The following is a 13,586-nucleotide window of genomic DNA, read 5'->3' on the forward strand; positions in this document are numbered from 1 at the left end:
CCACTTTTGGGTTTCTAGTGTTTTGCAAAGTTTTTCATTTTGAAATGGTGGGACCAAAATAGTTCAATTTGAGTATGTCTTGTTTGATTCATACCCTTTTGTATAAAAATAACCGTCCCAAACACACACACACACACCCCTTCACCACGCCAAAAAAACACACACACACACACACAAAAAAAACAAATTTTAACTACACGTTCATGTTCTTTTGTAATAATATATTGGATCAAGGTGTTTGCTAAAGAGATAAGGAGATCTATATTGTGTATAAAGCGGGGAGGAATTTCGGCTCTTGTTTCAACCACATGCAAAAAGAGTTTGATCCGGTCAATGTGGCTTGAACGAAATGGCAACATAGGAGATTGTGCGTGCAAGACAAAGAGAGAGATTGTTGGTATATGAGAGAGAGAGAGGGGGGGGCCGCCGAAGGCGGTTTGCCATACTAGTAAGCATAAATTATAGGTCGATCGGTTTTTGTGAGGGAATCCATCTTCGGTTACATCGTGAACAGTGTTCGGGAAAAATGTGTCTCAGCTTAATACGTGCCGTTTTCAATTTCCAAAATGCCGGTTGAGCGCAAGGAGAAAAGGAGAAATTCCGTCCCAAAATAGAGAAAAATAGTGTAAAAACCTGATAAAGTAACCTAATTTTTTTAAAATTCCTCTTGGCAAATTCAAGGAAAGGAATTTTGTATGTTTGGAAAAATGATTTTTCCCGAACACTTATCGTGAACCACTAAAAAGGAGCAAGCATTGGTAGTAAACAAGTTACAAGAATAGTGGGAATTAAGAACTCCATCTGCTAGCCTCATCACTAAAGGGCACGGGGCATTAAATGAAGCCCCAGAGGTGGGATCTACGACTGAGAAGCCCGGGTACAAAAGCAGAAGTGTGCAGGGCCGTAGGATGCACCAGAAGTAAACTAAGACGCCGAAAAGTAAACTTGGACATGGACACACCTATCCACGTTGGACTTATCATGCGTTTGTTGACCACCATGGTCAACATATGCGCACGAGGGGTTGGATAAGCCATGCGCCTTGCCCAACACTCACCAGGGTTCAAATCGTGCGAGCAGCACCCCACGCCCCACTTTTTTGAGCCCTCAGATCTCCTTGAGATTTATGCACGCACCCCGAGCCGTAGATCCCATCTCTTTGCTCCCGTGCCCTTTAATGCTGAGGATCTGCTAGATGTCCACTTAGCACACATAACTTATGTACCACTCAATGTTAGATCAATAGATATTGATCTACCCAGTACTCATGTACTTCGAGCTTCCTACACACTTCAGGCACTTCCAGCAAGAGAAAACGCCGCGAGGATCGACCTTTTCCTTTATGGTCGTCAGCCTCTCAAAGTTGCTGCCGAAGAATGAGGTTTGCCAATGGGTCTCATTGTAGTCGGCCTCGTTCATGTAGCATCCGGATTGAGGAGTGAGCTCCCGTAGCAGCCCATTTGCACTCGTAACCAGCCAGCTCTTGTGTCGCTGCGTTCCCGCGCAATCCTCTTCCGCTGTCCAAGTTGCCACCACTATCACGTGCCACAATGCGGTGCGCCATGATGGGTTCACTGCATTGTCCACCTCTGTCTTCGCCACAGCCCGCCCGGCGACTAGAAGCCCAATGATTCTGTCCACCCCCGTGCCCAGAATCTCCATGAAAGCTGCAGCAACCTCTGCGCCGCCATCGCTTTGTAGAAGATCTTTGGGAAGAAGCCGCGAGGTACGTAGTCGCCCGTCCTATCGGTGCAGCTCGCCCCAGCTTCGGCGCATCTGTATACATATTTGTGCCAGGCTTGGAAACTTGGAAATGCTTGAATACTCAAATTTAAGCTCATCTCATCGGCATGCATCTCTGCGAAGGTAGCGATGGCGTCGAATGCGCTGAGGGATTCCGTGCTCGTGGGTAGCAAGTAAGTTGCGGTTATGGAGGTGAAGGAGAGGTAGGAGTATCCTGCCCAGGTGAAAGAGAAGCCTGGAACTCGACAAATTTGGCCACGAGGGTCTGGAAAGAAGAGATGTTGTTGGCTTTGGCAAAGAATCGGGCGCCCCAAGGGCTCTCTAATGCAGGGTAGGTTCTGTGAGTGGCAGACATGACCACGCCGTAAGTGCCCCCTCCGCCCCCGCGAAAAGCGCGCCCAGAATAGGTCTTTATTTTGACAGGCATTTGCAGTGATGAAGTTTCCATCAGCTGTGACTACCTCCAATTCAAGTATGTTGTCTGCGGCCAAGCCGAGAAGAGGGGAAAGGGGACTGTGCCCGCCTCCTTGCATGTAGCCCCCATCAGTGCTGACGCTGCCACTCATGGCGGCGCCCGCCACCACTCGTCGTTGCGCATCCGCAACCTCGTAAAGGTCATTCCATTGCACGCCTGCTTGTGCGGTGACGGCGGGAACCGTCTCTAGATATGACGAGCTGCAGCCTGTTGGGCTGAACTCGTCGTGAAATGCAATGGCTTTGAGATGATGCATCCAGAGGTTGAGGGAAGCGCGGGCGGTGCTGCGGCCCAAGAAGTCGTGGCCACTGGCCTTGATGCTAAGGCGAAGGTTGTGGTGGAGTGCAAAGCGGATGGCTGCTTGCACATCCGATGTGTCAGAGACGCGGACCGCGTAGGCGGGAACTGCCCCCTGGTAGCAGGCAGTGTGAGCGTAGTGAGGCGATGAGGGGAGCCTGCAGGAGAGATCTCCCTCTGATTCAAAATTGGGATATTGCATGGCTCCTGGTTGCGCAGAGCGCCACTGCGCATTCTGCCAATTCTGCACAGTCTCGTTGGCGCACGATGGCCATGCGAAGCTCTGATCATCATCATGACAAGGAGCTGCAGGGGGGCGTGGACGAAGAAGGCGCCCCGAGATGTTGAGGGCATTCCATGCTTCATCATCAGGCCAGCACTCGGCGGTGGGTAGGCAGCGGTCGCACCCATGAGCGCCCGTACTATAATTACTCGTAGCTGTAGCTGAGCATTATGAGCAGCTCTCTGCGAGCTGAGCAAGAATGTTTATATGCTGATCCCTTGTACCGCCATCTTGATCACCTGCAAGAAAAGAAGGAAGAAGCAGAAGGAGGAGGAGGAGGAGGAGGAACATATATTGGTAACATGATCTCATCCTCTTCGTAGATAATCACTCGCAGTTCCCCTTTGCATCAAAAATTGTTGGGTTTAAAAGCGCGCGCGCAGAGAGAGAGAGAGAGAGAGAGAGAGAGAGAGAGAGAGAATGATACGATCGACCAAGGAGGACCGGCCAAAAGAGCCGTACTGATAGAGCAACCTTTAGAAAACCTGTGACCTCTAGTCTGGCCGGCCGGCGGTCTCTCTCTCTCTCTCTCTCTCTAAGTCGCGCTGTGTCGCCTAGGTTGCCGGGGCGCTGCAGGGCACACTGCGGAGCGAGGAGAAGTCGACACGTGTACGGGGAGCGGACAGGAATCCCCCTTTTATAATAAGGAAAATTACCAAAATACCCCTCTAATTTGTGAAAATTCCCAAAATACCCCTCAACTTTCAAAAATTCTCAAAATACCCTTGTATTTATTTTAGTTGGATTGTTCACAATTCCCTAATCTTTATTCTTTTTTGACAATATTGGAGATCCGTTTTTTAGTGCTTAGCATGTAATTTGTCACAAATTACCTCAAAAAAAAACTCTTATGTCTAAAAATAATAATAATGAAGCAATTCATCTCCAAAGCCTACATAACGGGCTCAAATTCTAGTTTTAGTATCTTGTATTGATAGACAATTAGCCTTCTTATGGAAAGCTACAAATTTTTTTATCTTTGGATAAATTTACTCACAACGGGGGGTATTTTGGAAATTTTGGAAAATTTGAAGGGCATTTTGGGAATTATGAGGGGTATACTGGGAATTTTGGAAAATTGAAGGAAATTTCCACAAATTAGAGGGGTATTTTGGTAATTTTCCCTTTATAACAATAGGAAAAATTATCAAAATACTCTTGTAATATGTGAAAATTCTCAAAATACCCTTCAAATTTCAAAAATTCCCAATATACCCTTGTATCGTTTTTGCTCCCAATTTTTGCATAGTCTAATGTTTATGGCAATGGAGATCTATTTTTTAGCCTCTCAGACAAAATTATTCACGAATGAGCTCACAAATAGAGGCAGCTGTGTTTAAAAATGGTGAACAATTTTAGGCTTCAGCAAAAGTGGCCTCATTACCATCTAAAATCCTTGCTATATCATCTTCTATTGAGTAGAACCAATCTTCCTATACAGAGTTCCATAAGAAATTGTTTTTAGAGATGTCTGTGAGATTAATTAGGGGAATTTTGGGAATGTTGGCAAAATTGAAGGGCATTTTGGGAGTTTTGGGCCAAATATGAGGGGTACATAATGTAATTTTTGAAATAAGAGGGGTATTTTGGAAGGATATTTAGGTAATTTTCCCTTTCTAATATTATAGATATAGATATATATAGATAGATACTCTCCAGGCTCCAGCAGTGTTCCGAAAAATTCATTTTCAAAGCGTTACACAATACTCTCGGTGAATATTTCAAAAGGAAATCTTTAAAAATTGTGATAATTTTTAATAGTTTTACACTATTCTACTTTCCTCACCATCTAGGCAAGGTTTTACCTTTTCCTCTTGCTCTCAAGTGGCATTTCGGATTTCAAAGCGGCACAATTGTAAGCTGAGACACACTTTTTCCGAACATTGCTCTCCAGGGTCCAGAGTCTTTTTTCCTAGACAACCATGTTTCGTCTTGGGTCCTGTGAAAGAATACTAGTAGAATTTTCCTAAGTTGCCAGATTTCTGAACCATTTTCTTGTATATTTTACACTAGTATGTGACCCGCGCGTTGCTGCGGCCAAGAAAATCATGGAGATCTCTCTCTCTCTCTCTCTCTCTCTCTCTCTCTCTCTCTCTCTCTCTCTCACACACACACACACACACACACACACACACACACACGAAGACATATATAAGTAGGCGTGTGCTCTCTCTCTCTCTCTCTCTCTCTCTCTCTCTCTCTCTCTCTCTCTCTCTCTCTCTCACACACACACACACACACACACACGGAGACATATATAGGTGTGTGTGTGTGTGTGTGTGTGTGTGTGTGTGTGTGTGTGTGCTCGCCCACGTGTGAGGAGAATGAAACTATAGTCCTTGGAATCACTCTAGCAAGATAACAATGCATAGCTATGCCTTCTGTCTCTTTCTCTCTCTCTCTCTCTCTCTCTCTCTCTCTCTCTCTCTCTTAATGAGCACATGGAGTATTTTTAGTCAAATGGTTGCGAGTGACTCATTCTTCACACGACTTCTAATAAATTCAAAGTGCCCATATCTCCTTGCTAATCAACCAACAACAATGTATTATATTTATACCAGCTTGATTTTGTTGTGCCATGCTATCAAAACCATGACTTGCCAATAAACATGCTTTTCATGACCCTCTATTGGTTGAAGCAAGATAGGTTTTGGTGCTACGCTCTGGGGTCACTTTTGACGGGCTACCAGGTTACCAAGGAAAGTCTCTCTCTTTCTCTCTCTCTCTCTCTCTCTCTCTCTCTCTCTCTCTCTCACACACACACACACACACACACACACACATACAGTATGTCGAGTCATGGCTGTAGGTGCTCCCACCTAAGCCATCAACTCTTTTTCCTCAGCCCAAACACTCAGTGTCTTGAGCAAACCCATGGACACCCATTGCCTTGAGCACCCATTTGCTACTACCAAGCATTCCCCACAAGAAAGCAGTGCCTCTCCCGTGTTCAACTCTGCTTCACAACCAAGTTATTGCTACTAAATATCACAGCACCACCGCTTGGCCTATTGTACCTATATGTGATCACCAGCAGCTACCCTAATCAAGGTCTTGGTTCTAATTTTGGTGACCCACCTCATTATTTGTCTTTCTTTGTCTAGTTGCTAGTGGCAGAGTGCTATGTGTGTGTGTGTGTGTGTGCGTGTGTGTCACACACGGTGATGGTGACACACACACACACACACACACACACACACACACACACACACACACACACACACACACACAGTGAACATGCGTATGCGTAACACACATGCAAGTCGTCAGGCATACAATTTTGGATACTATAGCTTGCACATTGTTGAAAAATGGTGGATTCTCTCTCTCTCTCTCTCTCTCTCTCTCTCTCTCTCTCTCTCTCTCTCTCTCTCTCTCTCTCTCACTCACACACACACACACACACAGGTTAACACGATGTCAGGTGTACAATTTTGACTATTTCAAGGCATTGGGAAAGAATTGATTTGCATTGAATTTGGAGTACTTCATGTAATTTTTAAAGGCTCTTTAATATGTCTATAGAAAGGAGGACAACCAGCAGGGACATGTGGAGACCCTCACAAAGAAGTTTAGTGCAATAGCCTTAAAATATAGTAAATTTGCTTTTTAAAGTTTTTGGAAAAAACATAGTATATGTTTTTCGAGTGTCGCTCGTAGCAAGCGAGAACCTACTCAATACATAAAGATGTCAACTAGGGACGTCACTGACCCGATTAGGGCATGGAGGCGCACCAAGAGGGTGTCAACCTCTTGTCGAATACCTATGGAATGGTCATCTAAGATCTCTAAGTCCTGTGTGTGCGGGAATACCCAAATCTGCCAAGAACCTCCTACATCACAAAACTAAGCTAAACCTTGGGCTAATGACCTCGGTTTGACACGAAACTCACCGTAGGCAATTTCCTACATGTCCCCAAGCTACCTAGACCCTCAAACCTGAATTCTGCACCCTGGCAGAAAACACGCTTACTGTCTGACAGCAAAATGGAAGTTGTCGGAAACGGTCCCAGATGGTCTCTACAGCTGCGTCTAAGGGAGAGCTACCCTACTCTATGGTTGGTTTCACTGAAATCTACCCTAAACTCCCTAAAACTCACTTGTAAGTCCGTAGGTCGATGCTCGTGAAGTAGCGTCTCGTGGCAAATGGTTGGCGTTGAATCAAAGATGTCGATGAGCTAAACGCGCCTGTGGTCTCAGTTCTGCAATGCGACTCATGCAGCACAAGATAGCAATCAAAGAAGATGCACACACAAAAATAGATAAGCTACCGGCGCAGAGAGTTTTTCTAACTCATAAGATCCATCCCCCCAAAACCCTTCATTTTGACCTTTATACTTATGTCTTGTGGGAGGAGGGTTTCCCATAGATACATGGCTCAATAATCAATTGTGTACTTGAGTTGGGAATCGGTACAACTTGGAAGCCCATGGCCCCAGAAGATAAACCCTTTACATTTGAATAGCAAAAATATTACGAGCTCGACTTCAGAGCAAAAAATTAATACAAAAAGGCGGGGATTTGACTTGATGTAGTTGTGGCCGCTATCCACCGTTGCTGAGCTGCAACACTCCCCCCCTCCTAAACCAAGTCGTCCTCGACATGGGGTTGTTGTGGAGTGTGTTAAGCGCTTGGTGTTTCATCTGTCCAATTGAGTGGACATCTTTCTAATCTGCGCCCTGCCATAAGCTTAAGGTCCGCTTTGAACTGGGCCTTCTTCTCCTTTTCAATGGCTGATAGTGGGATATTCTGGATCCCATGCTTCAACTCAATCGCTGTATAACTTACATATCTTGCTCTAAGGTCTGCGACTTCGATGTTGAAGATCTTTGAATTATAGGAGAAGAAGCCGGTGTAGAAAGCCTCTTCGAATGTTTGGAGGTAGGCGGCTGGGCAAAAACATTAGACGAGAAAAAAATCCATGCAAAATGACTTCATCTGGTTGGCCGGATAGATCATAGTATAGGCCTCTTGTACCCTCCAAAAAACCCAACCAGGGAGTGTCGGTTAACTCCGTCTGGTGGTATACCTGTATACAGGTTAGTAGCATCCGACATATTTTCCTTAGCATGCTTGTAGATAGGTCTGGGAGACCTCTGTACATTTCCTCAGCTTCAGTCAATGATCTGATCATATATTCTTATGTAAGGTAGTCACCTGGCTTAGGAGCTGGCAGTAGTGGATAGTTCATCCAAGTGGGATGCTCCTTCTGAAGGTGCTCAAACTCTTGCCATGTGTATGCTCGCGGACAGGGGCAAACTGTAGGATCTTCTTTAATGTATCTAGGTGCGTGGACTTGATGGATAAGAAATTATGGATGCTTCTTAAGCCATCTCTGTCGCCATGTAGGTTCAAGACTTTTCTCCGGCACCTGCTGCTCCTCGAGCTTCATCTATCTGCTGGGGAGTCAGGTGAGCGACATTTGCAAAGTGTAGTATACGCTGCTCCCAACGTAGGCTCTTCCAATGATACCTCTCATGGAGGGTCTCCATACGCTCTCTTAACTACATCTCTGCCAATTCATTCAATGTAAGATCTTTGTCTGTTGCTTCAGCTGTAGTAGGCTCTGGCTCTGTAGCAAGTGCAGATATTGGTTTCTCTGGAGGCATCTCTTGCTGTACAGTCCCTTCTGTCTCTAGTGGCCTGGCTTCTTTTCTTCTTGCATTTTCCTTGTAAGCAGACCACCAACTTGAAAGTTGTCAGTGTCTAGTCAGAGTGCTGGATAGGAGCTTCAACTGAATCTTTGATGATCATCAAATGCAAGTAACACTCAAAATATATGTATAAAGCATGCTTGCAAGCCCAAAACACTAAAACTGACAATTTAGCAACACCAGACAGTGAGCGTGTTTATTGTCTCCAGTAGGTGTTTTTGGCACTTTGAGGCGACAATGAGTGCATAGGCATGTAATACAATGCATGTGGAGTGTACTCCCCAATTTTGGTGTAATATGGAGCAATATACCATGATATATGGCAAACCCTGAATGGTAGGTGAGCTGTATAAATAGGTAACTTAGTGAAATTTTGATGCATAGTGCTTGTGGTTTCACAAACGTTGTGCAATGAGGCTAGATACAGCTTTTGATGGGGTGCAAGTGAACTTCTCAGCATTGAAACAGTAAGAGCGCTTACTGTCTCCAGAGTGATATGGAGCTGGTTTTTTGATCTGTAATGCCAGGGTTAGCCGGAAGGTATCATTTGATGATTTTTGATGTGATGACTTTGATAGTGTGATGCTCCTTGGCAACAGTAGGTCCAGAGTTGGCTAGCTGGTGACTGAAATGGCTAAGTGATGGTTTTTTGCATTTTTACTTGGTAGGAGGCTTAGCCAATGTAATCATGGTGATGTATAGGAGCTATCTGGAAACTTTGGTAGTAGTCTGGACATGGGAGACAGTAAGAGCGCTTACTGTCTCTTGAGCATTTTTTGAACTTTTTGAGAATGTAGCTTTATGGATGGCTCATAGAGGCTCTAAGAAGCAATTGTGGAGTTTGTCTCTCAACTTGGAATTGGGTATCATGGTTTCTTTACCAGGATTGATGTTGGCAGACTGATGAGCTTGGATTTTGGTCTAAGGATGGGGCTTTTGTGATTTTGTGGGTCAAATGCATGTATATTGATGTATTTAGAGGTGCATATGTGCTCAAAGTTGAGAAATTGGCCAAAAATCCCTTAGAGACAGTAAGAGTGCTTATTGTCTGGGGGATCACAGGAGTGACATGCAATTGGAGTTTTGTGTTGGGACATTGTAGCTAGGCCCTATACACCCTTTTGGTGTGGTCACTTGTCAATTTTGACATCCACATTGGGTGTCGTGTCTTCCCAGACTCCCAAAGCCATCTACTGACTCTGTGTTGGTCTCGGCCTTCCGGGCTAGCATATGCCTATGTGGCATTGTTATTAGACCTATCTCTGAGGTCTCTGTGAAGTCCTATAGCCTTTGGTGGTCTCTAGAGTCTGCTGTGTTTTCTACGGGATTGTGCCTTCCCAGCCTTGTGTGTGCTTGTTACGTGCTTGTAAATGAGTCAAACAAGCATTAAATGACTTGAAAAGTATTCGTACTTACCCCTCATGGTAGCCATGACTGCAATGTGGAAGCAGGTGGCAATATGCTCTCTCAAGCTCTCTTTCACAAGGACAAGTAGCAAATGACCTTAGAAATGAGGGCTTGGGGTATACATACCTGGAGCTTAGGATGTGCAAGTGCAACCACCCCCATGGTTAGTCCCAACTCACATGTTAGATGACCTACTGATCAAAAATTTTGCAATTTGGACACCGTATGGCCAAATTCCATCACTTTTGCACTTTGAGCCTTTCCGCATTAAAAATATGGTTTCCGTCATTTTCCGCAACCTGACCTGTTGACATTGGAAATCCATTCTGAAAATTCCTGCGGGTTTCCTAATATTAGGAAACATTTCTTGTATCTCTGTTTTATTTTTGGCGGCTTATTACTATTTATTAGAAAATAAAAAGAGAAAAATAGCAAAGAAATAGCAAATCACTGCAAAAATTATCCGAAAAATCATAGGATGTCCCGATATCTTGTATTTATTTAAGATAGCTAAAAACTAAATTTTGTACATATTTACACACACCCAGGGGTATATATGTGGTAGTTTCCCCTTTTTTACCACTATTCAGGGCAGAAAATGCAAACTTGGTCAAGAAAATTCGCAATAAAACACAAAATAAGTCGGAAAACATTTGAATACACTGCCCTATCATCATTTTGGGTCCGCATATGGAATGCCTCCCCCCCGCCTATCTGGAGTCCTCCCGGACGACATTGTATCATACTAGTGGTGTTGTGCATGGGTAAAACATTGGTGCCTATGCAAGGCCGTGTAATTAGCCCTATGCATGCATACTCGGTCAGTGCATGGAAAAATTAATGTTGTGCAAGATGGGGGTCTTAAGCAGATTGCTTAAGGGCATGTGCTGGCGAGGTTTCCAAGTGGTAGAATGCTTTCAAGAGACTAAGTTTCTCGGACATGGTCAGAACTGGTGGTGGTTTGACCAATGTTGACGTGTTGAGTACCTGTTGATGTTTTTTAGGTTTCCATTGCAACCTGGATGTAGCCGGTTTCAGGTTTGGAATCTTTCGTTTGGGTTGCCATTTATACGAAACGGCAGTTTTGGTGGGCTGTTTAGGAACCCAAACTTGTTTGTAGTGAATAGGAATTTTGGTTTTGATTTGCCTGGGTGGTGGGTGGGCTCGGGTGTACTGTTTGGATTGTCAAGTAGCTGTGATTTCCGTGTGGTTGCCTTTTGGCAGTGGGGGTTGAGCAACTGTTGGCTTGGGTTGCTTGGGCCGCCAGACCTGCTTGGTTTTCTATATAGGAGTAATGACATTAGCAGGTTTGATTGGATTCCACCTATATTTGCTGGATGTTTTCGATGTGTTGGGCACTAGTGGTGGCTTCGCTCTCTAGACAAGTTGTTGGCTAGGCTTTGGCGGTGGAGATTGTGGATTTGATTGTTTTGGCCGCCAAGCTTACTTGTATGTTGGGCGAGGTAACTGTGGAATTCCGGATTTATGTTAAGGCCTTTTTTTGGTGTGAGGAAGTGCAGGTTGTGACACTGGTTCTTCAATGCTGACCTGACATGCAGCATCAGCAGTTTCTTTTGGCTGTGATGGTTGTACAGTTGCTGAAACAGGTGCAGGTGGTGGAGGAAGGAATTTCTGATTTTTTTCTCGTAGTTGCTGATGAGGGACCTCCTCCTCGCTTGCAAACAACACTTTGCTAACCTTTCCCTCTGCTTGAAAGTACATAAGGTTACCTGACCAATGCAAATAAGCGTTGTATCTCCTTTGCCAGGTTGTACCAAATATGATGGGGGAATAATCATCTTGAACATCGCACACATGAAATTGATGAGTGCACAGCAAGCCATTGATATACAAGAGTATCTCCGCCCAGCCTTTGGTTATGATAATTGCATTATTGAAGGCTTCACAGCAGCGAAATTCCGGCACTAACTGAACACCTGTTCAGTTGATTAAAGAAACTGTATGTGACGTAGTTGTAATGAGCTCCTGAATCCACTAAGGCATAGGTTGGAACTTTATCCAGGGTCACTTCAATCGGAATGCAAGGATCAACATCTTCATCATCCAGATCAAAAGGAGTAATCTGATACATCCGAGTCCAGTTTTGCTTATTGAATCCCTGTTGCTGCTGCTTTTGTTTGAGTTGTCGAAGTCGTGCTTCTTCTTGAGCTTCTTCTTTGATAAATTTGGCTGTAGCTTTTCGACAACCAGCTGCATGCACCCTCTCAAGCATTTCTGGAGTTAGCAGGAAATGATATTTCTTTAACCTGCATCCACTAATCCAATTAGGCATTTCCTCTCCCTCTAATGTGGAAAGTTTGATGGCCCCGCTAGATGATATATCTGTAATCAAATAGGGTCCCATGCCTCGCTTCTTCAATTTCTTGGTTTTTTGTTTGAGTTTGTAGACAAGCACATAATTACCTTTCTAAAATTCTTTCGTTATCAGGTGCTTGTCATGGAACTCCTTCATTCTGCGCTTTTGCGCATAGATGCCTATGACAGCTTTCATTCTTATTTCATCAAGTTTCTCTAGGTCATCTAGGCGTTGTATGAGCTCATGACCTGTCCATTCGAGTGCTTGTGCCACTCTTAAAGTAGGCATTAGGAATTCCATTGGCAATATTGCATTAAGACCATACACCATATTGTATGGTGTTGTATTTAGGACAGTCTTATAGGCCACTCTATATGCCCAAATTGCAGCGTGCAATTTCTGGTCCCAATCAGTCCTATTGTTATTCACTATTTTTGTGAGCACTGTGCATAAGACTTTGTTTGTGCTCTCCGCTAAGCCATTGGCTTGCGGGTGATATGGAGCTGACTTCTTATGTATGACAAGGAACTCGTCAAGCAAGTATTCAATCACTTCATTGACAAAGTGTGTTCCTCGATCACTGACTATTTCTATGGGTAGCCCATATATTGTGAAAATTTCTTCATATAGAAACTGAGCGGCGGTGCGTGCATCATTTTTAGTTGTGGCTTTTGCTTCGACCCATTTCATTAAGTAATCTGTAGCCACAATGATGTATTCAGCGTGACTCCTATAGGCCGGTGTGATCGGACCCACGAAATCAATTCCCCATTTGGCAAATGCTCTAGTTCCTAGCATAGGTCTAAGAGGCATATGGTCCTTTCGCATAGGAACTTTTTCACGTTGGCAGTCGTCACATCGCTTGACATACATCTCCGCGTCTTGAAGGAGTGTCAGCCACCATATCCCTGCAAACATAATCAATTGCACAGTGCGTTCTGCTGAGAAATGGCCACCAGCCTGCCCTGCATGTGCTTCCTGTCGGATTGGCAGGTATTCTCTTTCCGATGCACATAGCCTTAACTGATTGTCTTTGTTTCGTTTATACAATTGATTGCCAATCAGTTGATACATTTCTGCTTCCTTTATTATCGCTCATTCCCTTGTCTTGCTCATTTTCTCGGGAAATGGAGTCCCCTTAAGATAATCGACTATATACTGACTCCATTTAGGTGCTATGGTCACTTGGTATAAGGTGGCATGATCCACCGGTGGTTTGGCTCTGCATCGTGCACATTCCTGAATGTACTTGTGCACATCCTTCTTCATCCGCGGCCAATACACTCCAAGTCGATTCAACTTCCTAGAAGTCTGGTGGAATCCGTGATGTATTCCAATGACCTCTGTGTGAGCTTCAGCCAGATATAGTGGAATCTCATTTGGCTCAACGCATAATTGGAATATACCGTC

At 44.4% G+C, this 13,586-nt stretch overlaps 2 pseudogenes; both read right to left on the bottom strand.

Moving 5' to 3' along the window:
• Positions 1-689: 689 nt before the first annotated feature.
• LOC147461291 (putative FAD-linked oxidoreductase ARB_02478) lies at positions 690-10,021 on the bottom strand (annotated as a pseudogene).
• Positions 10,022-11,217: 1,196 nt separating this feature from the next.
• On the bottom strand, positions 11,218-11,951 carry LOC147461292 (uncharacterized; annotated as a pseudogene).
• Positions 11,952-13,586: the final 1,635 nt, after the last annotated feature.

The sequence above is a fragment of the Adiantum capillus-veneris genome, chromosome 3 (genome assembly GCF_014529385.1).
Source record: "Adiantum capillus-veneris isolate H3 chromosome 3, ASM1452938v2, whole genome shotgun sequence".
Lineage (NCBI taxonomy): Eukaryota > Viridiplantae > Streptophyta > Polypodiopsida > Polypodiales > Pteridaceae > Adiantum > Adiantum capillus-veneris.